Here is a 26,030-nt window from a genome sequence, read left to right as displayed (position 1 = left end):
CTCTGTCAAGCAGCTAAGCATTACTGCACACGAGTACGCTGAATTCTACAGAAACTGTGAGAGAACCTGAGTTTAAGCTTTCAGATATGCAAAATGCTGTCTTTGTACCATTATGCTTTAGAACACTGTGAAATAAAATTATATCCTGGACTCCACACACTGCTGGTGCGTGTGCGTATATAAGTCGCAAACTCCCCTTTCTTCAGATGCATTAATTGCCACTTAGTAATTTCTCTCTTCCTGCAATAAAACAGAGGTGTGTGCATTTGCAGAAACGTCAGCTATTATCGTCTGTAAGTCTCCTGGCTGTTTTTTCAAAGATGAGTTATTGTGGAATTGGTGGAAAAATTCAGCCTGTGGATTTTGAACCTTGTTCCTTCTTACCTTGGCTTTGTAGAGTTATTTTTTAAAAGTGCAAAACAAGTGTTAAAAGATGTTTTTACTCTCTGTGAACATTTTACACTCCCTGTGCACTCTCCACATGGATGTAAGGGATAACATAAGGCAACAAGGTGTCTTGGCTGAAACTTAGCAACAGAATATATTAAAAAGTCATTCATTCCCCTCAACAAAACTCATCCCATTTATTCTTTAGATCTGCTGAAATCAATATGAAAAGGCTAACTTTAAAATAGAAAAAGTTCTTTTTTCAGACACCGAGCCATCACCATGACAGTGTCCATTTTCCATGCTCAGCTGAATCCGTACATGCCTGCCTGGCAGCCTCACCGACTTAGCATGGGCAGGGAACGTGCACTTAGCATTGCTGGGAATGTTTATTCTGAACACCATTGTGTTTTTTTTTTTTGCCAAAGAACACAGGAGGGCTTGTTTTTCCTGAAATTCAACCTGCCGCTCTTTGAACTCACGAATTAATCTTATTTTGCCAGTGGGTTTTGGCAGCTGTAGTTGCTAATTCTCTAGCTTTTGTGGTTTTGTCTTTTATTGGGGTTTGGTTTTGGTTTTGTTTTTGTTTTTGTTTTTAAAACCCACAACAGTGTCTGTCTCGGTACTCTAATTCAGGCCTTATCCTATGAATAAATCTATTTAAAGATAGCACTATGGTGTGCTAGCTAATAGTGCTGGAGATGTTGAGAATTGTCTAGTTCTGTGATGTTCTCTGTACTCTGCAGACCCTGAGACCATAAATTCTACAGGACGTGGACCTTGTCTTCTCCTATTTGGTTTTTCAAATTCCATACACACCTATAATTTTAGGAATAAGCCATGGCTTTGGGCAAATACCATTGAATATTCAACAAAGTGTTAAATTCAAATATCCAAATCTGCTTCTATCAGCCTAATTACCATTAAAATATCAAATCCCTTGAATAAGCTATTTGTATTATTCATTGAAACTGCAGTAGTCTTTATTAAAACTATTTTAAAAAAATCTTTATCAAATTCACTTTCATTAGATATCTGTGCTTTTATTATGGTTATGTGTTTTTTCTGTTAGCCTTCCTTTGTTTTCCTCATTTCATTCCTCCACCTGCAAGAAACAATCCTGAGCTCTGACCACGGTTTACTTTTGAATCCTTGGGTAAACCATTTGCCCTGCACACGCCTTCAACACAAATATACACTGAATGCTCTGACATAATAGCAATTTCCAGAAGGGCAAATAAGCTAACGAACAAAAATTTAAAGAGGGTTAATCAAACACATGGGCATTTGCCTCTTAATGACCTAAGCCCTGATTCAGTGTTGGCGCAGCATCGAATATTTACATACCACAATCTGCACAAAAAGATTCAAAATAATTTTACAACAAATGGTCACCTGAAATGCAAGAGTGTCAACATTTGGGGGTGAGTGGAATACTTTAGAGCCAATTACTAAATAAAATAATGAAAAGGAATGTCAACAGAAGACTCTTCCTCTTGTTTGCAGTGAGTGAACAGCACAAAACAAACTTCTAAGCCAGAACATAAGCGGTCTGCTAAGACTTGACAAGCCTGCCCAGCGATTTGAGCCTGTGGTCCTGAAAAGTTTACAACAGGCAGTAGAGGACTTGTCAGGTGCCATCTGCATTCTGTGACAGACAGAAGCCTAACTTAGATTGTGAAAGACACAACTAAAGATTGGAGATTAGTCCGAGAGGAGTCTTGAACTGGCTATATATCTGCATATATATTACTCTCCTTTTGTTATCTGTGCTGTCCTGAAATTCCTCATGTTGTTATCTGGTGAGAGGAGCCACCAGTCAGGATAAGCCTGGCTGTATGCATACCTTAACAGACACAGTCAAAACAAAGGCAGGATCTGCAGAGTGAACAAGAGGAATAATTATGAAATCATACATAAATACATCGCTTTTGTTACAAAGGAGTTTCTGCTCTGGGTCAGACCAGTGACTCATTATATGCAGAATGCAGTCTCTGGCAACAGCAGACACACACTGCTTTTGAGGAAAATATAAGAAATCTCTGACAGTATAACTCCCTTTATTCTAACAGCTAATGCATAAGCTTATACCCTAAAGCAGAAGTTTTGCATCCAAAAAGAAGGGAGGCGTGCGCACAGCACAGCTCAGTCTCATCCCAGTACACATTCAGAAGGTGGCTAAGGCATGCACCCAGCCAGGGAGCCAGGCTTTATACCCAGTCCCAAAGGTGTTTTTCTGGCAATGTGTTCCACAGGCTACATATGCTCCTTATACCACATGCTCTCTGCCTCCTTTTCATTTCATAGTTTGCTTCCTTATTTCTTTTTTATGAGATAAGATACTTTTAAATGTGTTTACCTTCCCTGTGCCATTCATTGTTTTATGCTTGCAGCCAATATTGTATATCTCTGAAAACATATCCTACCAAGCCTTGCCATTTCATGAGTCTTATAGTTTTCACATCCAAGCCAAAAAGTGAAAATTTTGCTTATACTGTGCTTTTAAATCACAAGCCAGGTGAGGTGGGTGAAAGCTTCCATGCAGCAAAGGAAATCATAAAAAACCACCTCTTGCAAATAATCAAACATAGCTATGCAGTGTGGCTGTGCTTCTTTTCAAAGAAAAAGGCCATGGAGAAACATGAGTCTGTGGGAGTCAGAGTCACATAATCTATGTCTGGCATTTGATGGATTATCTGTTATGTTTATTTGAGTGAAAATGATAAGTTGTGTTTAAGAAATCCTTCCAAAACTACTTCTACTTGTACTAGAGAATGGGAAGAGATAGCAACCAAAAGCTGAAGCTCTTCTGTTTTGGCAGCCGTGAAGCCAGAAGACTTGTGAGCAGAAGCCAAGGGACAAGGAACATAAAACAAGCAAAGACAGCGATCATCTTACAAAGCCGCCGTTGTGCACGGGAATATCTTGCGTGGTCAATCACGGACTGCACAAGCAGCAGTGCCTTGAGTGCCACAGGCAGGCGTATGTGCAAGACACGGGCAGCACTGTGGAATACCATACTGGGAAAAATAAATGCAGGCTTCAGAGCAAGTCTTGTAAGGGAGACAGAAAGAATGATTCAACAGAAAACCCAAATGCATACTTTATTCTTATTCTTATTCTTATTCTTATTCTTATTCTTATTCTTATTCTTATTCTTCTTACTCTTATTCTTATTCTTATTCTTATTCTTATTCTTACTCTTCTTATTCTTATTATAAGTAAATATATAAATAAAATGTATAGAAGGAAGCTGGATAAGATAAAGCAGGCTCTCTGCTTCAACTCTCTGTTTTATCACACACAACCTGCATGTGAGTAAGTCAGTAACTGAAAGCTTGGACAAAGATATGGTTTGTATTATAAGAAGCAAAGCACTTGCATTTCAAAACCCTTGCAAAGACAGGCTGCAGGACATCATCCTTGGTGGAATGCAGGCCAAAGCTGACTTGCTTTCAAATACTGCATTTTGGGTTTTTCTTATGGCTCCTAAGATCATTGTTTTGGGCAACTGGGACCCTCCAAAGCCTTTTGGCACTGGTTTAGAACCCGTCGGAACAGGATCCCTCAGCCTCCTTTCTGAGCTTCCTGCTGGGGACATTGGTTGTCACCCTCCATGTTCTCCAATGAAGCTTCAGAGTGGAGGTCTCTGGGAGCCTCCCTGAGTCTCTTGCACTATCACCTCCATGATCAAAATGTTTGGTGCTCACCATGATACAAAACCAGGCTGCAAGGAGGGTCTCAATTGCTTGCATTTCAAGGAGAGACAAACGTGAAATAGGTCCTAAAAAATAAGGCTTACCAGCAGTGTAGTTTGAGGATCATAGCAATGAAAGTACCATCAAGTGCCTCAGAGCCAGGGTTTGGACATAATGAAGTGAACACAAGTGCCTTTTAGACCAGAAACATCAGCTCTGTCTGCTGCCAGCTAGCCTATCACCCATGCAGACTGGACAGTTATAACAGGAGTAACACATGCTTTAGATCAGATGCGTCACATGTAAGACCAAAGAATAGCAGCAATGCGCTCTCTAGATCAGATATTCTCTCACATCAAAATAATAGTAGCCTACGTTTCATGTGACACTCGTTGCAATTTCCCAGTTACTGAATTTTCATGTCCCTCTTGCATTGTACTTTTCTTATGACTAAGTCCTAAATTCCTGCCTGAATCTGTATGGTTTGGTACTTCACTTCTATTGATTTTCTGCCAGCTTTTTTTTTCATTTTACATGATATTCATTTGATGAATTTTCCCACTGTTTTAGCCACTATCTGCAAACCAGGAACATCAAAAACCACATTGATTCTTTGCAATATAACAGAACCTTGAAGAGATAATGATGAGACATCTCCAAGTAAAAGAGAGAGGGAAAGAAGCAAAAATTGCCTTATTTATTCAGAAGCCTCTGGGCCATCCTGTCCAAACAAAATTGCTGCCAAAGCTCACACAAAAAAGAAAGAAAACTAAGAAATCTCTCAATGATTTTCCAAGGTGGGCAGGATTTAGGCAGTTTCCTTGAGGCTCTGGGGTTCGTATGTTTTGCTAAAAGGCTGGTCAAGGCCTCTGCATGAATTGTCCCTGCCTGTTGCTGATTGTGTCCCTAGATAATTAAATCACTTCACTACTTCAGTTGCCTGGGCAGTTTTATAGATACAGCTGTCAACCCCAATACAGGAAAGGTACCAGCACGCTCTCTCTCAAGCCAAATATTAAGTATATGCTACAGACCCTGAGGTGCTGAAATGCACACTCAAACACCATCCTGCAGATGCTCAGCGGATGGTTGAAGAGCTCATTCCTGTGGTCAGAGAGCTCAGCTGAGGCTTTATGAGCAAGCGGTAGGCAGGGTGAGGGGTATCCTTGGTGGAAGGCTCACCTCATTCATCTCCTGTGATGGCGTGTTCAATTTTCTTCAAAAAGAAAAGCAAAATCAAGTTTCCGAGAGCCCTTACATCACACTGCTCTTTGGACTAATCTTCACCAGGGTGCAGGAATGAGCTCTGTGTCTGTTGCTCCCGTTCAGACTGAGGGCAAAGACACCCATGTTAGTATCTTTTTCATACCAGTACATATTCATGCAGAGCACTGTAGCTAAAGGTTTTTCTGTGCCAAATTGACATGAAAGAGTGCATTAGCAGTTAGGGGCAGCAGACAGCTTACAGGTAGTTATTGTCACTTGTTTCTCTCTGCTCGGTGAGATTCTCATACCAATGGTCTATCTGCAGCCTCAGATGTTGCCCGGCTTTCCAGGAATAAGGCATTTTTCATCCTGAATTTCCCTTAGTACTGCTGCTCATTCAGCTGCATAATCCTCTCCTGTTTTGCCTTGTACTCAGAACCAGCAACCGACAATCTGCAGCTGGTCCCAGACTAAGCCTTTCTCAAGTATTATCAGAATATTTCTTCTGGCAGCTTGCAGGCGTGGGGAAGGGAGGCAACATAGCTTTGCAAATGCCGTGTAACACAGCACCTCAGGTCCAAACCCAGTGCCAGTGCTGCAGCAGTGATCCCCGCTGCTGCTCACTTGCACCAGAAGTCAAGGAAGTTCCATATGGTTACAAGGAATCAAATACATAAATAAATAAATATATATATATATAAAAAAAAATTGCTATGTTGACAGGTGTGTAGCAAGCTGGGGAAATTTAGGGTGAAATAGCTTTGTGATAATGGGAGAAAGTCCGAGAAACACGATGCTCTAAGCGCTGGGTGGAAGTGAGTCATATAAAGTGAAGCTGGAGCCTTCTGGGATTGAAAGAAGATGCCCACAGTGCATCCAACATCGGATGCATTTCTTAATGAAATGTCTCAAAAGACACTGGCATAACAATCCCTTTTTTTTCTCCTCCTCCACTCACCTGTTGAAGTAACCTGTGAGAAATATCGGTGCGTTGTTACACTGATGACCACTGAGCAGTGGTTGTCTGCTTCATCTGTGGCTATCACGCTGCATTTTGGCACCACAGGGGTATTTGTGCCTGTTTTTGTGATGGTTCAGTAGTATATTATCAATAAAATAGGTTATCCAACCCACAGGGGTTGATACATGTGAGAGTTAATATACAGACAACAGTATCTCTGGAGTAACAAATTGCCTATAATCTTATCTCTAAAAGGAAACATTAAAATTAGTGTAATTCACAAAAGGTTCTCCACTGCTCAGACCCTCCCTGGGGCATGTGCTGCCAAGATTTACTTTCACATGCAAGCATTTTAAACTTTGCCCTGTAAGGATATGAAAAACCCATACTGGGAATAACTGCCAATTTGCCAGAAACCAGACGGTGCCCTTGCACCCTGTTACAGGTAGCTTAATCCTTAGCAACATATCCTCTCTCTCATGGAGAGGGCAAAGGCTGCCCACAACTTGTGTTGTGTCTCCTTCTCCTGGCCAGAGAGGGAACCTGGAGCCAATAAAAACAACAGTGGAAATGTTAGGTATTTTGGAAGTTAGCCATAACACAAAGACCTTTTCTTGCAGCAGAGTGTCAAAAGCTTGGCCTCTCAACTTTAAATCTTATCCAAAAGATAAGGGAAGGTCTTCCCAGAGCAGAGTAGTACAGAGAGATTCAGGGATGAGGGGAAAACTGAAAAAGCTGAGACATGATTTTGGATTTTTGGTGTCACTTGAATTTCAGTTTCTTACCATTTCTATCCTCCTCCTAACTGTTTTTTACGAGTTTGTGCACTGAATTTTTTGTTCTTTTGTGCTCTACCCATTTCCCTTTCCATTCAACAAGTAGAGTTAATCACTAAGATTTAGAATTTTATGAGTTTATGACTTCCTGGCAGAGGGGAAACCTTGCAGCAATAAATTCCACAAAAAGGCCTAAACATGGCTAGTCTTGGTTTTCAGTTGGAAACCGGTCACCACTTTATGAAACCTCTCCTTAGCCATCCCACATCAATCAATCCTTTTCCTACTTTCCCTGTACCCAGTTAACACAGCTCGACCTGCACACAGAGCTCCTTCACAGCATCTGTTCCCCTCTTTATATGTTTAATCTTTCTTGATCACCCATAATTTCTAAACAAGTACACATTTTCCTCTATAAATACCTCCCTGGTAAATCCTTCCTCTCTTAACACAGGAAAAGGAGAGGACATTTTTCTTTTGGCTCCTTATGCAACCACACATGATGTCTCTTACCTCTGGGAAAGCCAAGAGCCAAGTTTGGGGGAGCACATTGGAGAAGGTGGTTTGAGCATGTCTCAGGGGAGGTAACACGTAAGGAAGCTCTTCCAAGTGCTTCTGGCTGTGTGCTAACCAGCAAGGCACAGCAAGGTTTCCATTAAGGGGTTTAATGCAGAAGAAACCTCCAGTCTGGTAACAATAGAAGTGCTTTAAATCGTTAACCATTGTATTGCACAAAAAAAACCCAAAATGGTAACGGAGACATTTTATCTCCCTGTGCTGAATAAATGCAAAGGAAAAAATTAAAATGACATCATCTGCATCTAGGATCATCCACTAGGTTACACAGAGCATTTTGGGAAGTGGAAGCAAATATTTTCTTGTAGATCAGCCAGTAGTTCGTGCCCACACAACCTCATGATTTTAATGGAAACACATTATGGATGTTCCAAATGAGGTTAATTAAGCATTTTATTTCCAGATTATAGAGTTCAAACAAAACATATACCAAGCCTTAAATGTACACAGAACTTCATGGAAATCAGACTCAATTTACTATAGGTTTTGCTTCTTTGCCAGACAAAAAAAAAAAAAGAAAAAGCTGAAATGTTCAAGTCAGATACAGCTTGTTTACAGGCAATAAAGATAATTACATGGTGCGAATGTAGCCATCCATATTACAGTGAGAGGAAAACAGACACACAGAACTTTTAATAAAGAAAACCCTTTAAAGTTTCAACTCAGAGCCTCCTAAACCTAAGGCAGATGATTTATCTCCCAGGATACACATTCTGCTTAAACTTTATGGGGATCTGAAACTAAGAACTGCAAGTGTTAAATTAGCTAAAAACAGGAGAGGGATATTTTTTCTCCATGTAAAAAGACTTATGAGCTACCAGAACATACTAAGAATCATAAGAAGGAGTCACATATGAAGGGACTTGAGTGACTCAAACTAATAATTTCACAGTTTGTATCAACAATAAACAATATAAGCTACGATCAGTTATTTTAATCTTTCAATATTAATTACAAAAGCTGTTCACAAAAGGAATGTGGTAATGTATTCTGTATTATTTCATGTTGAGATTAAATGTTCAAATAATTAATCATGTGAAGTTATGGTCAATTACATACATGGGGGTGAGGTAGGGGGGAGTCATAGAATCATGGAATCATTTAGGTTGGAAATGACCTTTAAAATCATCAAGTCCAACTGTGAACCTAGCAGTGCCACGTCCACCACTACACCATGTCCCTAAGTGCCACATCTACACGTCTTTTAAATACTTCCAGGGATGGGGACTCCACCACTTCCCTGGGCAGCCTGTTCCAAGGCTTGACAACCCTTTCCATGAAGGAATTTCTCCCAATATCCAATCTAAACCTCCCCTGGTGCAACTTGAGGCCATTTCCTCTCGTCCTATCGCTAGTTACTTGGCAGAAGAGACCAATACCCACCTCACTACAACCTCCTTTCAGGTAGTTGTAGAGACCAATGAGGTCTCCTTACAGCCTCCTCTTCTCCAGGCTAAACAACGCCAGTTCCCTCAGCCGCTCCTCAGAAGACTTGTGCTCCAGGCCCTTCACCAGCTTTGTTGCCCTTCTCTGGACACGCTCCAGCACCTCCATGTCCTTCTTGTAGTGAGGGGCCCAAAACTGAACACAGTATCTGAGGTGCGGCCTCACCAGTGCCGAGTACAGGGGGACAATCACTTCCCCAGTCCTAGACCGACCCATGATCAAAAAACCCAATATTCTGCCGGTGACACCAGGCTTGGAGCCAGGTATTGATCTGCTGGCTCTTCCTGTTTCTTCCCTCATCATCCCCTGCAACTGGAAGGGTAGAGGAGAACACTACTTGTCCTCCTGATCCCTTAACCAGTCGTCCCATGGCCCTGAAGTCACTCTTGATCACCCTCGGACTTCTTGTTGCAACTTCATCGCTGCCTACCTGAAAAATCAATAATGGATAGTAATCTGAGGGCAGTACCAGGGTAGGAAGTTTTCTCTTCACATCTTTAACCCGGGCCCCAGGGATGCAGCAGACTTCCCTAAGAAGTGGGTCTGGTCGGCATATTGGGCCTTCCGTTCCCTTCAGAAGGGGGTCTCCTGTGACAATAACCTGTCTTTTTTTCTTTATGGAAGCAGTTTCAATGCAGGGCATAGGCCGACTTTACCTCAGTGACACCTCCAAACTAAATGAACCATTGTCCTCGTTATTATTCAGTTCCACTTGCAGAGCCTTGTACTTATTATGCAAGGGCACCTCCTCACAGAGGGGACGCGCCTGCTGCGCCGGGCAGGAGTTGTCGCCATTGCCCCCTGTCCCTTAAGTCGCTGTGTTCAGCCAAGCGGAGAGAGGATAGGGAATCCTCCATGTCGTGCGTCCTGCCTGCCTGTCTCAGGGAGGGCAGGGTCCCATTCCAGCAGTCTCTGGCTCTCGCTCTCCCTGATACTCCTCAACCTGCTCACCTCCCCCAAAGCAGAGGAGGTCCTCTCCCGGGGCGCAGCTCCCAGGGTGTGCTGGCTGCTGCCGGTACTGGCCTGAGGGCAGGGCACAGCGGCGGCCCGGGCCCTGGGCGGCAGCTGCTCCTGCCGGAGCTCTGTTTGGGAAGCTGCGTCTGTCGTAGTGGGTGCAGAGCTTGGAGAGACCATGGCTTTCTGCCGGGTGGATGCCATTGCTCCCTGGTCGAGCTGGCAGAGCTTCAGCGCCCTTCCTGCAGCCCTTCCTGCAGCCCTTCCTGCAGCCCTTCCTGCAGCCCTTCCTGCACAAACTGCTGCGCCACGGCCTGTTTGCTCGCCCTGGTCGCTGATGCTCCCCAAGGGTTTCTTTTATAGCTGTCGGGGGGCTTGGCCGCCGTCGCTTCTGGCCCTGCCCAGGTCTCATCAGCCGCTGTCGCGCGAGCTGCGGTGCTTTCTCGGCTCCCCTGAGGTTCCATCGTCTTAGCGCTTGTTCTTGTCAGGAGTAAAACTCATCAAGCCAGAAGGTTTGGTACTGTTCCTTTTCCCTAATTTGGCTCGATCTGCTATGGTGACACTGTTCTGTTATGTAAATTCTGCACGGGATAATTAGCTCTGAACATTTTTAAAAAGGTAGGATACACTTTTCTAAATCAGGCTTTGAGTCGCTAGAAGATTGAGAAAGTCATTTGTTTTTAAATAATGGTGGGGCAAGGAAATACCATAAGTTCTGGGACTTACAGGCTGTTTGCATAGTGTTATTATTGTACTGTATACATTATGGCTTCTATAGCACTGTCTATAAGTGAGAGTATAAAAAAGGAAAACTCCCAGCTACTACATGCATACCCTAAAAGCATTCTGTTCAAAATCACCTTGTTAACTCACTAAATGAAAACAAATTAAACCTATTATGGAAACTTCTAAGGAGATTTGCTTCCTTCTGGATTCTTGCAATAAGAAACAGAAGAAATAAAAATTCATGAAAATTCATGAAAGAAACCCAGTCATATTTCTTGAAAGTTTCCAGGTAGCTCTTTCAGATTTAAAAGGTTTTTGAGAGCTAAAACCCTCTATTTTGATTGTTGCATGCTTTCTGGCACCAAACACTCAAGCTTATTTGCTTGTTTGCTGGTTTATAGAGGGTGTACGTAATAGTTTTGTTGGATTCAGTTTATGTCAGCTGAGGGAAAACAATTAGGAACCATTTTTACTCAGGAACATCCCTGAGAAGGACTTGTCTAAAATGGCATTTTTGATGCCTATAAACTCAATTGTTATATTTTTATCTGTTGTTTGCCCAAGGATTTCAAGACGACTTTAGAGGCATCTATTAATTAAGCTTTGCAGTGAGCGCTCTTGGGTGAGCAGGCAGGTACTATCAGAGGAATTTTGTGCATGAGGGATCCGAATCAGAAGGAAGATAAATCAGACAAGTTGTCCATGGCACAGGTAAGATGGCAATCAGGTCCAGTGACCACCTATCCCGTGGCTCGAAGGCACGGCAATCTTTTCTAAGTATTTCATTTAGGGAGAGTCATTTTCCTGACATAGCAAAGCTAGAGAAACCACTGGAGTTCCCAGGCCACTTCTTGCAAAGCCTGTGTTTTAATTAACATTTAACTAAGGGAACTCGTGCAAGTATTTTTATGGGCATAGCTAAAATCCTCCTGCCTGATGACTGACGATATTACATCCCTCTTCAGCAGATGGATTAAATGGGAGGTATATTGGGATTCAAATGACACTCTTGGCTTCAGAGTGTTAACTATTTCATACCTAATACAAAGACTATATCACTTCACTTCCCACTGTCTCTATTACAGAAAACAATAGGTGGACAGACAGGTTTTTTCTGGCAGGGGAGAAGAGCTTTGAAGGAATAGATAGTGAGAAGAGGTAAAACCAAAAACATTGATCCTGTTGGATCTGTCTCCTGCAGCTTGTATTTCTGAATATAGGATTGATAGTGTTACAGGGACTGGCTTATATTCAAAATTTAATACCAACTCCTCCAAGATTATAACGCTATTAGATCCTAAAAGCCACCACGGAAGTGGCAGGCAATATTTTTGTCTGAAGGGTGCAGATTCAGGTTGGTGAAAACATTTTGAAATTTACTTACCCATTTCTGTTAAAAACCTAACCTCACCCAATCTAAAAAGCTCTAAAAAAGCATAAAAAAATTTTGCATGCTCTTTTTCAACATTAAAACAGTATGTTCTGACTTTTCAGTTCCAAAAGATGTTTCTTGCCAAAATTAAGTTCAATTTCTTAAGGAGAGTTTAAAAAAGGGTTAAGAGAGCTTGAAATGAAAGGTGATGTGACAGGTCAGACAAAAAGATTTTTTTCTGCCTGAAATGTTTTTTCTCAAGTTGCTGGAACCACCAATGAACCAAATCTGCATTTTTTATACCCAAATCTACTCTACAAAGTGCATAGTCTGTAAATATCAAAGGGCTGATTCTGGCAAGTTACAGAAGGCATGTAATAGCCCATTGACTTCTGTGGGATTTGGCAGCATTCAGCATCCCACTGGAGGACAGAAAGAGTGAGAGAAAGTGTTTGGGGAGGAGGTCACACACAGAGCGGGATTTTTTTTTTTTTTTTAAGCTGACCTGAGGGAAAACTTCATATTCTGAGAAATCTCTCAGACTGTGACCTTTCACCATGGCATTTAAAATGTACAAAGGACTGGAAAAATATAATATCGGGATCAATCCTGCAGTAGGAGGTCATGAGGATGAAATAAAAGACTTTTCTAGCTTTGCTTTCTAAACCACTGTATACCATACACAAATTAAATAAAGCATTCATTTCCATCCTGTTTCTGTAGTTGTTCCTATTACCATAAAATTGAGCACTATCCAGGAATATGACAATAATAAGACTGATATCTTAATTTTGTCATGGCATTAAACAAAAATTATGGGATTCATGACGTCTATGTAAGATATCAGTCTCTAGGCTAGTGACCCTAAAGTCAGCCTTTGTAAAAGGAATCAGTACCTTCATGAGACAATTCTTCCAATCAAATGTAGAAATCTTATGAAATGCACCTTTTATTCTGTTAACTGTATTGACATTATTTACTCAGGTGAAGTCAACGTGAAGTATCACTTTGTTTTGTTAATACATGTCAACCGTAGGAATGCTTTGCCAAGTCAGTAAAATTGTTATATAGACACTTAAAGCATTCCAGCTATGTTTAATCAACAGTGTTGTACTCTGTGCTGTGAAAATAAAATTGTCTTCCTCTGAATAAGACAAAGTGTACCAGGAGAAGAATACTTTTGCCAGCAAAACCTGTGGTTGCTGGTGGTGCTTCTGGCATTGCAGTTGTGTCTATCAGGGATTGAACACCTGTACATCTTTGTCTGACACAACTATGCCGATAGAAATCTGCCACTCACAACTGACTTGCAATGTAGAAATAACCGCATTAGACATGGGGTTGCCCCAAGCAGAAGCTGTTTCTATGTTGGATAATTCCCATTGCCGTCTAACTCGGCCTGCTGACCCCAAGCGCTTAGGATCCTGGAGAGCTGCCCTGGTTTCTCTGCCCTAAACCCAGCTCCACAACACAATGTTAATAAATACAGACCATTCCTCTACAGAGATGGTCACAGTAGTCCCTTTAAATCTACTCAGCTATAGACTTCTTGTACCTGTGCCAAACCCTGCTGTTTAAGGAGATGTAAAAAAGCACAATTAAAGCAATGTAATTGAATTAAATATAGGAAAGAATTAGGTTGAATATATGGGAAAACTTCCTAGTGGCAAGAAGCTGACTTCAGAGGGGTTGCACATGGGTGTAGAGTTTGAGGCACTGGAGAACTGGGTCCTCAGGTAAAGGCAAATGGAAGAGGGCAAAATAAAGTCAAGTCTAATTAGCTTACAGAGTCACATGGGAAGCAGCCATATGGGTCTGTGCAGCTACAGCTCTTTGAAGTGAATTAATTGCTTTGAGCTGGTGCTGATTACAGCTTGTAGAGAAGGTAGGATAAGTCTGGCTTTTGGGGAAGCAGAAAAATACTGAACCCTGAAAAACTGAGTGACCACAGGAGTCCCAGGGCAGAGGGCGACTTGAAAAGCAACACATCTTTAAATCCTTAGTACAAAACATCTTTAATAATTCAGTAATTAGGCTGGATGGTGACATATCATAATCCATTTTCCTGCCTCAGTTATCTAACCTACCTTCAGCCATAGCAACCCAATTCAGAATGATAACTGCTGTGTCATCAAGGACTTAGCTATACACTTGTCTTTTCAAATGTCTCACTAAAATAAACCTTCATACACCTTTGTAACTGTCTATTTGCTTAAAATAAGTAGACACTGCCTCAGTAACGAAGGCTGCTTCAGTTTTACATAGTGAGGTTTAGCTTATGGTATTATTATTACTCCCAGCTCTGCCCGAGATCAATTTGACCAAGTTGGTGTCTCTAGGACGTTCTCCTAAAGGAGATGCATATCTCATTTTCCCCAGTGGCAAAATAATAGGCTTCTCTCAAGTGAAGTTTGGAACAAAGCATCTTGATTGTTTTTGTAAAGTGGGGGAAACCCTGGTGAGCTGGGTCTATTGTACATGCCCTGCTTTGCGACAAGGTGTATTAGCTTCACAACATGAAACCTAATGCTCCCCAGAGGTAGCTGGCTCAGTTACCTGGGGAAATGTAAACACTGTTTTATCCCTGTCATTATATCTATATTTTTCTTTAAGCAAAATGGAAATGCCCATTGATACTGTTATGTTATGTTGCCACCAGTTCTTCCTCCACCTTCCCTGGCCAGACTGAGACTTATGTAAATTGAGGGGGACGGTTGGGAGGCAAACAGAAAAAAAACGCACCCAACAATCCAGAGACAAGTTCATCACCAAATTTCCTCCTTCTCAGTTGCTACTGTCTTATCTAGCAAAATCAGGAGCGGATCATACAGTGACTGGAACAAGAAATATTGTTTAAAATTAGAATCAAACCACTGGCAAATTCACTACTGCATCAGGGTATCTGAAACTAGCTTAGTGATTTCCTTTAGAAGCTATAGGGAATATAATGATTCCTATTAGCAGCTGATCAAGGTGAAAAAGCAATTATGAAGAGCTTTCATGGATGTTTTTACCAAGTGCCTATTTTTTTTCCAGTGAATGAACCCCACTATAAAAGGGTAGATTCACAACATCTTTTGTGAAAGCACGTCTGAGGAGGGAAAAATCTACAATTAAAGAGCTTAAGTTAACACTTGCATATGCTTTCATGCATATTTAAGGCTCAAACTAATCTTGAGCACAGCCTAATTCTGTGGCTAGTTTGGTGGATTATAATACAATTTCTTGAAGGATTTGGTTGTGTAGCCCAAGTGATAACACTTAGCCTTTCTGTTGTGTTACAAGACTGCCAAAAACTGCTTCTCAGATCCGATTCCCTCCTGATTTCAGCTTGGTTTGGGATCTTCCAGCTCAGGAGAGATTTCTCAATACAGCTGTGGGCCTCTGCTAATGCAGAGTTTCATAAAAGTACCTTATTAATAGGTGATTCTTTAAGGATACTGCTGCAAACAAAATGCACTTCTCAGTTTACCATTTCTAGGAAATAATTTACTCAGAACGACATACAAGTTAATAAAAATATCACCTCAAATAGGATTAAGGTAACCTTCCTTCTCATCCATACTTTTTTTCTCTCATCTATTTCTACTGTCAGCTCCATGGGACAGCAGGGCTGTCTTCCCTTTCTAAGGTTCCCAGTAAAGTGAGATCCCAAATTCAGTGGGGTCCCTGATATTGCTGGAGTAAAAATCAGTGTGTAATTAGTAAAATACAGGCCCAGAGAGGTGAGGAGGGGCCACAAGGGGGAAGTCAGATTCATTCCACAGTGAAAGCTGAGTGAGCTCACAGGACATGATTCCTGTAGCTGCAGTTCATTAATTCAAGTACCCAAATTCCTTAAATCATATTTGTTTCTCTGTTACAGGTAGGATAATAAAATCTCAAATCAGGATGCTAATGTTTAACAACTCTTGTGGTTTCTTTTAGTAATATATGTTTTGTTGGGTTTTTTTGGTTGGTTTTTTTTTGCCAGCAATGTTCTATTAAGAACTTCACTTCTGGGGAAAAAAAAAGAAAAGTAGAAACTAGAAATGTATTTACTTTGGATAAAGGGGTTTTTTTTTTGACACTTTCAAAGAGAATATTTGTATAAATCTTCTATCTAGAGCTAAGTAAAGTGGAAGACCAGGCAGCAGTTCATGAGTTACAAGCAAGGCAGAGACTTGACACATGTACCTTCAAAACCTACCACAAATTTCATGTACCTATTGTGCGAAAGGTGTATAAACACTGTTTTATTTTTTTGCCACTAATATACCTGTTCCTTGTCCTATTAAGACTATACTGCACTGTGACATTTTTGAGCTAATTCCCTCAGTTCTATCACATGTTCTACAAAAAAAAAAAAATCCTGCCTGCTTTTTTCCTTGTTGCTCACTTTTCCAGCAAGCAGTAGATTTCTAAGATTTGGGTTCCAATTCTATAATTTCCATGACTGCTCTTATTTCATCCCCACCTGCTTTTGGCAGATCATCCAGAGCTCCTTCCACAGACCTGTTTAAGACATATGGAAGAAATATTTGAAAGTGTTGCGAGCCTTATAGTGAGACTATAAAGCATATTTGCAATTATAACAGATAAGAGCAACCAACACCTAAACCAAGCAAGGACTTGGGTCTGCAGAGATGCTTTTCTAGGCTCAGCTGGATCCAGCCTTCAGCAGGACAAGACCTGAGGCGATCGATAATGGTTCTGGGAGACAAGGTGTTGCATAGGATAAGAACTTCATGGCACATCTGGGAGAAAGATGTGACATCCGTTATTTGGATACTTGTCCTTACTCTTTCTTAGTGGCCAGTTTGGTGTTTGTCAAATGGTTGTGGTCACCGCAGCTACTGTAATAAAGTGGGAACTGCTAGAAAGAAGGAGCTGACTTCTTTAGGTTGCAAGGTTACGTTTGCATAGTTGTCATAACCAAATTGTAAAAGGGCTGTTAATGCAACTCCATGAGGTACCTACTAGCAGAAGACTTGGGTTTACAGCTTGTGCTGGTAAACCGTCATTGTTACTAACCTAGTTAGGCTAATGTATATTCACGTTGTCATTCTGCTATTTAATTATATGATCTCTGTTGAAATAACACATGTAAACTAGGAAGACATTTCAATGGTATGTATAACAGGACTGTAGAGGGCAAAGATAACTGCAAAATGAAAAGTAACCTTACTGAACACTTGCAAGTGGACAGTAAAAGAAGGGCCTCTTCTCATAAATTGCTAAGTAAGAGTTAGAGATAGCTATTTGCCCAAGTTGAGCACCATAAAAAAAATGAAGCTTGATTAAACATAGCATAAATGGGGGGAAAAAAAGCCTGACTGACACACACCACCCCAGACATGAATATATCAGTCTTCTCCCTAGGGAAGAAAGCCAATGTTTAAACTTAATGTTCTGCTAGTAATTTAATGGAAAATCATAAAAAAAAAAAAAAAAAAAAATCCTTTGTGCTATTTAGGGCAAAGAGCCAAGTCTTTATTTAAAAGGAAATATATAACAATTGTAATTCACAAGAGGCTCTTTTTATATACTTGTTCAACACAATGCCTAAACCAGTCCTCAGAAAAAAAAAAATGAAGAGCATCCTTAACTGTTTTTAGAGCTTGTTTTCTTCTTTCTTCTCTTTCTCTGAGAAAGAGCTACTTCTAATTCTGCAGGAGAGGCCCAATCCAGAAACCTCTGATAGAGTTGGAGCCTTTCCACTGACTCCCATTAGGCATCGGGAGGAGGATCAGGTCCTCAAGTCAGCGAAACCAAGAGCATCATCCAGCCATAGCAGCCACCACACAATGAATCTCACTGTGTCAGACTACTACCTGTATTTGCTCTTGAAAGCACGTGCATCATAATTAAGAAGAAATCCTCACTAAATACTGAGGCATGCATCAAACCCTCTCTTGGGCCAAAAACTGATTGCTGCTGGAATGGATATTTTATGTGAAAGAGTCAACCACCAGTCTGGGTTTAGTGACGTGCAACCTGCTTGATTTGGAAGGGATAATCCAAGCCTTCCATGAAAAAATACTACATAGGTTGAAATCTTTAACCTGTCTTCCACAATTCCCATATCTCATAAGCAAGGTAACTGATGACCCAAAACTTCAACCTTGCAAGTTACCCTGAACAAAGGAACCTGTTTTTTTCAAAGGCCAGTAAACACTGTGCAGCTTTCAAAGACCATGTCTCTCAATATCCCGTTCTTTAACTGTGTAATTTAAACACGGTGGAAAGTAAAGATGCAATTGGCTATTGCTAGCAAGTATAGGCAGACACCTTGTGCAGCACTTTCTTACCTCCCCAGTGAATTCCCACCTGCAATGGTAGGGTCTGGCTTCATTAAATTGGAGTGCCAGAACAAAAAGGACAAAATTCGCGTAATTAAAAAATCCTGCACTTCCTTCGGTAAATGATTTGAACTATCCTTGTTCTCACTGACACAAATGGAAGAAGAAAATCTCAGATTCAGTGAGAATAAACAAAACAGCCTTTGTGAAATCTCTGCATCATCAGCCAGCTGCTGTAGTCCATCTCTCCGTCGGATTTACGTCTGCCATCCATCCTGTATTCAGAAGTGTTATCTCCTTCCCTTTTGGCAAATTTCCAGAGCACAGCAAAGGAAATGCCTCAACAGATGGAGAAAAAAGATATATCCTCATCTGTAGGAATCATTTTTGCTCACTGATAGCAAAGAGCTAAAAACAGGAAACTTTTGTAAAATAAAGCACAAGAGTTAGTGGTGAAGGATGAGGAACCTACCAAGAGGACTAGTTTCTTAGTGAGATTTTGTTGGGGTTTTGCTGTTTGTTATTGGTACACATGACTTCTTGCTTTACAAAAGACACAATCTGCAAGTACAAATGATTTATGCTGTATACCTAGAGGATGACTGGAGCTTTTTATTTATATACTTTACAGCAATTAATAAACCAACTGTTAGTTAGCTAATGAGCTTTAGTAGCCTCAGACAGTTAACACTGCATGTTCGACATTATTAAATTTGGTACTGTAGGTTAAGCCTTGAATTTTGCAGTGAAACACAAAAGTGGCTACAATGAGCTCACTCCAGCTAACATCACGGTGGCTCTGAGATTTTGCGGACTTCAGAAAGGCTTATTTGCCATGCAGTTTATTAAGCCTGAAGACCAATTTTATGCTTTCAAGTTTCAAAGTTATGGTTTTGGGTAACCACAGCAAGCAACCTCTTCCAGCCTGGCAGAATTAGACATGTCAACCCTCACACCTCTGCTATAAGTGTGTAGAGGTTCACGGCACTTGATTTCCTGCTCAGCAGCAGCTAGTTCACACCATGCCCAGAGGAACTGTGGAGCGGAGACCTCCTTGCTTGCTCCATTTCATATCTGTTTTTCAAATTACCTAAGCCTCATTGGTGGAGAATGAGTCTTTAACCCATCTTCTCCAACCAAAGCCAAAAAAGACTCTGTTTTTCTCTTATCTAGACATATTGTGCTAGATAAATATCATTGGCCATGAAAAGATAATGCATGGTCAAAGGCTCTTTTCACTTACTACAACAGTGATGGAGATCTGGTTCAACACTGACCAGAGGAGACTTGCAGACTCCAGGTTTTTCAGCAGGTTGGTGTTTCCTTCAAGTTCTCTGAGATCTGCCCCGATATCTTTGTCCTTCACACCCTTCTCAGACGTTGCTCCAGTAATACGCTGAGGAGGGATTTGCAGACCCAAGCTCTAGGCTTTCATTTATCAGACTAAAAAGAGAAAACTTGCACCAAAATATTCAACACTAACTTTTGTGCAGCTGAGCAATCAAATCAACCAAGGAGCAGGTTAAATCTTTTTTTTTTATTATTTTCTCTCCAGATTAATGTCAGGTTAGAGGACTGTGCCAGGACAGAAAGGGAGAAGACACAGGGCATGGAAAGAACAAGACTGCCTATTTCAATAGCAGTGCTGGTTTCTCCATTTTGACATGATTATGAATCTATAACACACCACTGGAATGACCTAGTTGAGTGACTACAGGATCAAATCACACATGTAGGCCATCCAGCAAAAATGTCAGTCTTGCAAAGAAAGACAGTAGCTTCAAAATGGACACTTCTTCAGCAGGCTGAAGATGTCACCAAACAGTAAAATCTGTTTGGAATCTCCTTTTCCTTGCCCCTTTTTCCTGTCAAACCTTTGTATCTTGATCTTGGGTATTCATCTTGATCATTCATATTTCTCATTTTATATCATCAGACTGGTTCTTTTATTTTCTCGTTCATTATTTACATGAATAACTCTGACAGTTTCTGTGGGTGTCACATAGTATATATTACTGCCTGCAAGGACAGAAAATAATGCTGAAATCTGAGCAGATGCCTGAGAGACTCACTGTTTTTATTGGTAGCTTGAAATAACGCTACTGGCCTCAGTTTTTCATCTTTCTTATTATATATGAATCTACAAAAATAAGCAATGCAACATTCAGGTTGTATGTAAGACAGACTGAGCCCTTCAATTAAAAAACACTGCCTGCACTCAGCCATTTTTTAAGTTTCTTGGGGTTCTGCGATGCTGTTTGAAATCTGCTTTTCAGTTCAGTCCAGCCACGACACAGGACCTGGTTATACACTGCATTGCATTCTCCATAGGTTGCAGGAAACGTTAAACCTCAGATGGTCCACATATGTCTTCGACTATGTATTTTATGGGTTTCTAGTTGTTACTGTTGCATTCCCTAGAGTTGTAGCAATAATTCCACTCTGTTGGACTAGACATCCTCTCAAACCCATGGCCATGCTTTAAATTTAGAGCACTGGGCTGTTGGATGTTGAGGGTAGGATTAAGCAAAGTTCTGAAGGATTGTTCCTATTGCTTTTCATCGAGGCATGCTCTGCTGTTATTCTTTTATATTAAAAATGGTCAAACAATTTTTCTTTCCTGTTTTTGGCCAATGAATCAGCGGAACCCAGGACTTATAGAGTTAAGCAGCTATCCATGAACATGTTTTCTGAATGTACTAATTTGAGCTGCAAATCACACAAAACGATTCCTCTGTATTTAAAATATTCCTCTGTATTTAAAAACAATAAATTTGGAGGAAAATAAACAAGACTTTTTTTACTGACTGGGTAAGTACATAATTATGAAACAGAAAGTATTTTACAAAGTAAATGGAAGATGCATCATTTGACTTATTTAAGCCTATTTCAGAGAAAAAACTAAATATATACTGTTGGAAAAAAGGCTTTATCAGAAGTAGTAGACTGTATAACAAAGCCTGCTGTTAACTTGTAAGCCTTTATAGATAGGTACAATGTGATTCTGATTTATTTATTTATTTAGAGCTTCTGGATGCCTTTGTAACAAATAATGATAATAATTGTCTTGGTCATGCACTATTGAAACTAATGGTAGAGATCCTATTGCTCTTAATAGCAAAAAATCAGGCTTTCTATTATTTCCATTGCAAAAGTATAAAGAAATGCATAACTACACAGCAGAGTACAGATATATAAAATTACTTTTAGGAAAAAGTTCGCATATGATATTTCAAAATCAGTATCTGTCATTTAGTAATTTCTGTATTATTCAAGTTTATCTAATTCCAAATGAGTTCATGGTTACATGTACTTCTGTCCCTAAATGGAAATACTTGTATTTTCTTCTTTGATGATGGATCCAATATAAACATGTTTGTTCCAAACAAAAGAAAAAAAATTCTATAGAGTCTTAGAAGTCAGTTTTTTCTTTTAGCCTCAAAAAATGTGATCATCAACATTCATTTTATTTGCTCTGAATAAATTATTCAGATCTTATTTACCATATTATTAAATTTTAATTGTTCCATTGCATTTTCTCAAATGTAAACAAACCTGTGTGAGAACAAAACACTGCTTAATTATGCCAGCTTCAACTGCTCAACAAAAGAGACATTTCAGAGAGGAATTTTTAGATTGTCTAATTCTTCCCTAAAGGCAAACCTAGCTTTCTCATAGATATTGCCTACCCATTTTATTACATATCCACAAAGGTAAATTTTCTAAAGAAGATCTTACAAAAGAGAGCATTTAAACTCTTGAATATTTTTTCAGTGGAGATAATTGCATATTAGTAGAATCTTCCTTTGTTTAGCACTGCCCAGAAACCTGTATTAAAAGTGATGAGACATCCATGTGAGTCTGTATCAAAAAGAAAGAATACAAAAAAACCCCAAAATGCTGGAACAGGCTGGCTTGCACTGGCTGATATGGATTTTGACTGGTGTCTCCACTTACATATCTCCAGTCACTCTACTGTCTGGGGATAGAAAACCATGGCTTGCAAACCTCACTACTTCTTTACAGTGACTGCTGTGGGATACCCCAGCAATGTGGGAATAGAAATGATCACCAGGCTAGCAGAGGAACAGAAAATAGCTGTGTTTTGGCTCTGACAACCACTGAACTTGTGCAGACCTCATATGCTCCCTGATACGAAAATTGAAGTCCCAGCACAGCAAGGACTGGTTATAAGATTGACACCGTATCCAACGTACTAAATCCATTCCCATGCTGGAACAAAGCACAAACCTCACTGAATTTATACTCACAGGGCTTATTGGAAGGCAAAGCCTTACACAGGTAGCCCACACCCAGCAAACCAAACCTGCGTTTCACCTTAACCCACATATAAGCCAGGGGCTTCAGACAAGCAAGACGGTGCATGCAAGTGCTCTTCCAGGCCTGTAAGGTGAAGCAATGACCATTTGTTTATTTTTACATTGCTGCCAGTAACAAAACTCTAATGACTGAGGAGTGAAAGTTGGTCCCAGCTATACGTCTGTGAAGGAAAACTCTGCCTGCCCCAGTGGAGTCAATCACGTTAGCGTGGCACTCTCCGATGGTGGAACGTGAGCCAGCAGAAGTCTGGGTTTGGCTTAGGTGTGTAATTACAGAATGTGCTTTGACGGGTAAGTCCTCTGAAAGCATTAAAAACAACAGTGAGGCCACAGTGGGACTCATTAGTGACTCACAGACCTAAGTCAATGTGTTCGAACAGCTCCTGGGCTGGCTTGGACCACAGGAGGAACTGTCACGCAGTTGTTAGTCCTCAGCTCTTGCTGACATGCCTGTAGAAGTCCTACTTGCATGGACTACCAATAACTTAGGGCCCTGGGGTGTCAACAGGTCAGTTGGAATTTTTTGATATAAATGTTGAGAAATATGGGGAAAATAGGTGAATACTTCAGAGACAGAGTGGGAGGGTTGTTATTTAGAGAGAAAATGAATGGCATGCTGCTGGAACAGGGACTCCAACCCCTACAGTATTGTTTTTCCCTTAGTGTGTTATACTCTCATTTCATATGCCTCAAATTATGGACAATGGAGCAAATTTTTGTTCATATTTAGCAATGATTGTAGAAGGAAGAAAAAAGCCAAAGATGCTGTTAGCAAAATCCAGCTGTAATCTTGCAATCACAGCTTCTCAGAAATAGTTTCTTGCACTATCAGAAAATACATGTGTGGTCTGATTATAGCCAGAATGTTTGTCTGGAATTTCTCCGCTGTTCTCATCTATGGCTAATGTTTATGACTGCTTTTGCGCAGCCTTGGGGGCCCTCTGTCCTACCAAGTATGCCTTTTTCATGATGGTAAGCAAAAGGACTCTAGCTGTAACCAAATGGTCTGGTATTCCGCTTTACTATTGGTGTGCAATGTATTTCTGATACAGAAAATAGACCTGATGTTCAGCAAAAATTTGTATTCCCTATATTTGTTGAAGAAATAGCAGAAGACTAACAGAGCTGCAGATAGCTGTCTGCTGAACGTTCAAACCTCAGTGAATAGGTGCCTGTAATTTTGTGTCACTCTGACCTCCTGCCTCTGTAACTTGCCTGTTTGTGTCAGCATCAAACAATAGGTCTGGGGAAAAAATAATGTACTTCAGGGCTGGATCCTCAGGTGGAAGCTAAGACACAAGTAGTGCAAGGCTCTAAATGAGAGCTAAAGGTTGCAAAGTATTTAGCAGAAATAATGTAACAAGAGCCACTGAGAGCGTCCAGGAGGTGACATCCTGCAGAGCTGCCAGAGCCCTCGGGTGAGTCCAGAAAGCAGATTACTGCCTCTTTGTGATCTATTCCAGTCTGTGCATGTACAAATTAAAGTAGAAATATGACTGATCAAAAGAGAAATTTCTACCCCTGCTGTCTGGGATCAGCCCCTCACCACAGAGTAACACTTGCTGTTCTTTTCTGGATTACCAAGGAGACACAAGAAATGAGAGGAAACAGTAGAATTAAACCTTCCTACAATAATTTTGAGGGGCTTGTTCTAGTTTGTCATTTTTGATTTGGCCATCTAAGGCCCAGGTGAAGTAGGGTGAGGAACTTAGAAAGCAGAGTGACCTATGACCATCAGTGGTGTCACTCCCTAAAAAAAGGATTCAAGAATGTCCCTACTACCCCATGGACGCTGTGTGGTGCTCTGCTGATGTGCTTAAGTCCCAGCTCCATAAGGTGTCAATATAAAGGTACAAAAGGTTAGTTCAAACACTGAAAAAAAAAAATCTCCTTTTGCTAGGCAGTGTACCAGGGCTAAATGAGAGGTCTGCACTGTCATTTGAACTTTGAAATTTCCCTATGGTCTTGGGCAATGCAAATTTTTAATGTCAACATATCAGCTAATAAACAGCTAACAAGCAGAGTTGCCATGTCAGTTGGAAGAGATAAAGACCTCCACTTTTTTTACAGCTCTAATTATAACATTAATTCAAACCCAGTACCTTCAAACCTAGATAAGAAATATTCATTTCAGCCCCCCTGCCAGCCTGAAATAATCTAAATAGTTGCTCTCTGTCTGTTGTATTTACAAATCTAAATATATTGCACAAGCCCATGGGGTTTGAATTGCATCTGGAGAGGAACCCAAACCCGACCTCAGACCTTAACTGTTCTATAATTTTATTTTGGAGTCAGGAATTTGTGTCTGGACAATTCCAAATACAAATGACCTTTCCCTGAAACTCTTTTCCCAGTCATTTAAACAAGAATGGCCCTAAAATTCAAGTAGTAGTAAACAGAGCTGCGTGACTGCTGCATTTCTGAGGCTTGGTCATTGACAGAAACCAAAAAGCTAAGAGGAGAGTAGAGTTTAAAGAATATTATTTTCCACGTATATTTTTCACCCAAATATTTTGCTTTATTTTGGGTAAAAATATATTTCACTTTTAATTCAGGTGGAATGCTCTATTTTATTGCCATAATATTTGTCATTTAAAATTTTCATGTACCCTTCTTTTTTTCAGCCTAGGTCTTTTTAAGGAATTGTGGGAATATCTAGGAAAAAATATTCTTAATAACATCTTAATTAATCAAACTTGAACCAAATTTGCAAATGCTTCTCCCTTCCAAACTTCTATTTTCAAAGAAATCTCGTATTTGTCAAAAATATTCCCCAGAGCTGGCCACATGCACCTGCCATACTGACATTTTTATCTTAAAGCACGCAATTTTAATCCCATGTGCTCAATAACACTGACCTCAGACTATAATTTATGTTGCTAATAATGTGCTCCTGTAAAAAAATATACAAGGTGAGGCTGAAGGAAAGGTTTGCTTGTCAGATGCCACGGCAGCAAGCGGAGTTTGACAGCAGGGAGCACGGGGTGAAGAGAAAAGAGCCGGCTGTTATTATGTGTTATGTTCCTCTGTGAAAGGGGGAAGACAGACCAACTCTTGCAGTTTCAGCTATTTCCCCTCCAGCCAGGGTGCTTCTCCTTGAACTGTGACACTGAGACGAGAAGTAATGACATTATTTTGCAGACTGGAATCTCAACAGGGCAGGGACTGTCTCTTTATTTGTACTGATCCGGCACTCAGCACAGCAGAGGCTTGAGAGAGACTGTGGCCTTGGGACAGTACAAACAATCATAAAAATAACTCCGGATACGCAGGAAAGCCTAGCTGGAAAGTTTAATTGCTGTGACAG

This window comes from Calonectris borealis, chromosome 1, assembly GCF_964195595.1.
Source record: "Calonectris borealis chromosome 1, bCalBor7.hap1.2, whole genome shotgun sequence".
Lineage (NCBI taxonomy): Eukaryota > Metazoa > Chordata > Aves > Procellariiformes > Procellariidae > Calonectris > Calonectris borealis.
Note: the sequence above shows the minus strand (reverse complement) of the source record.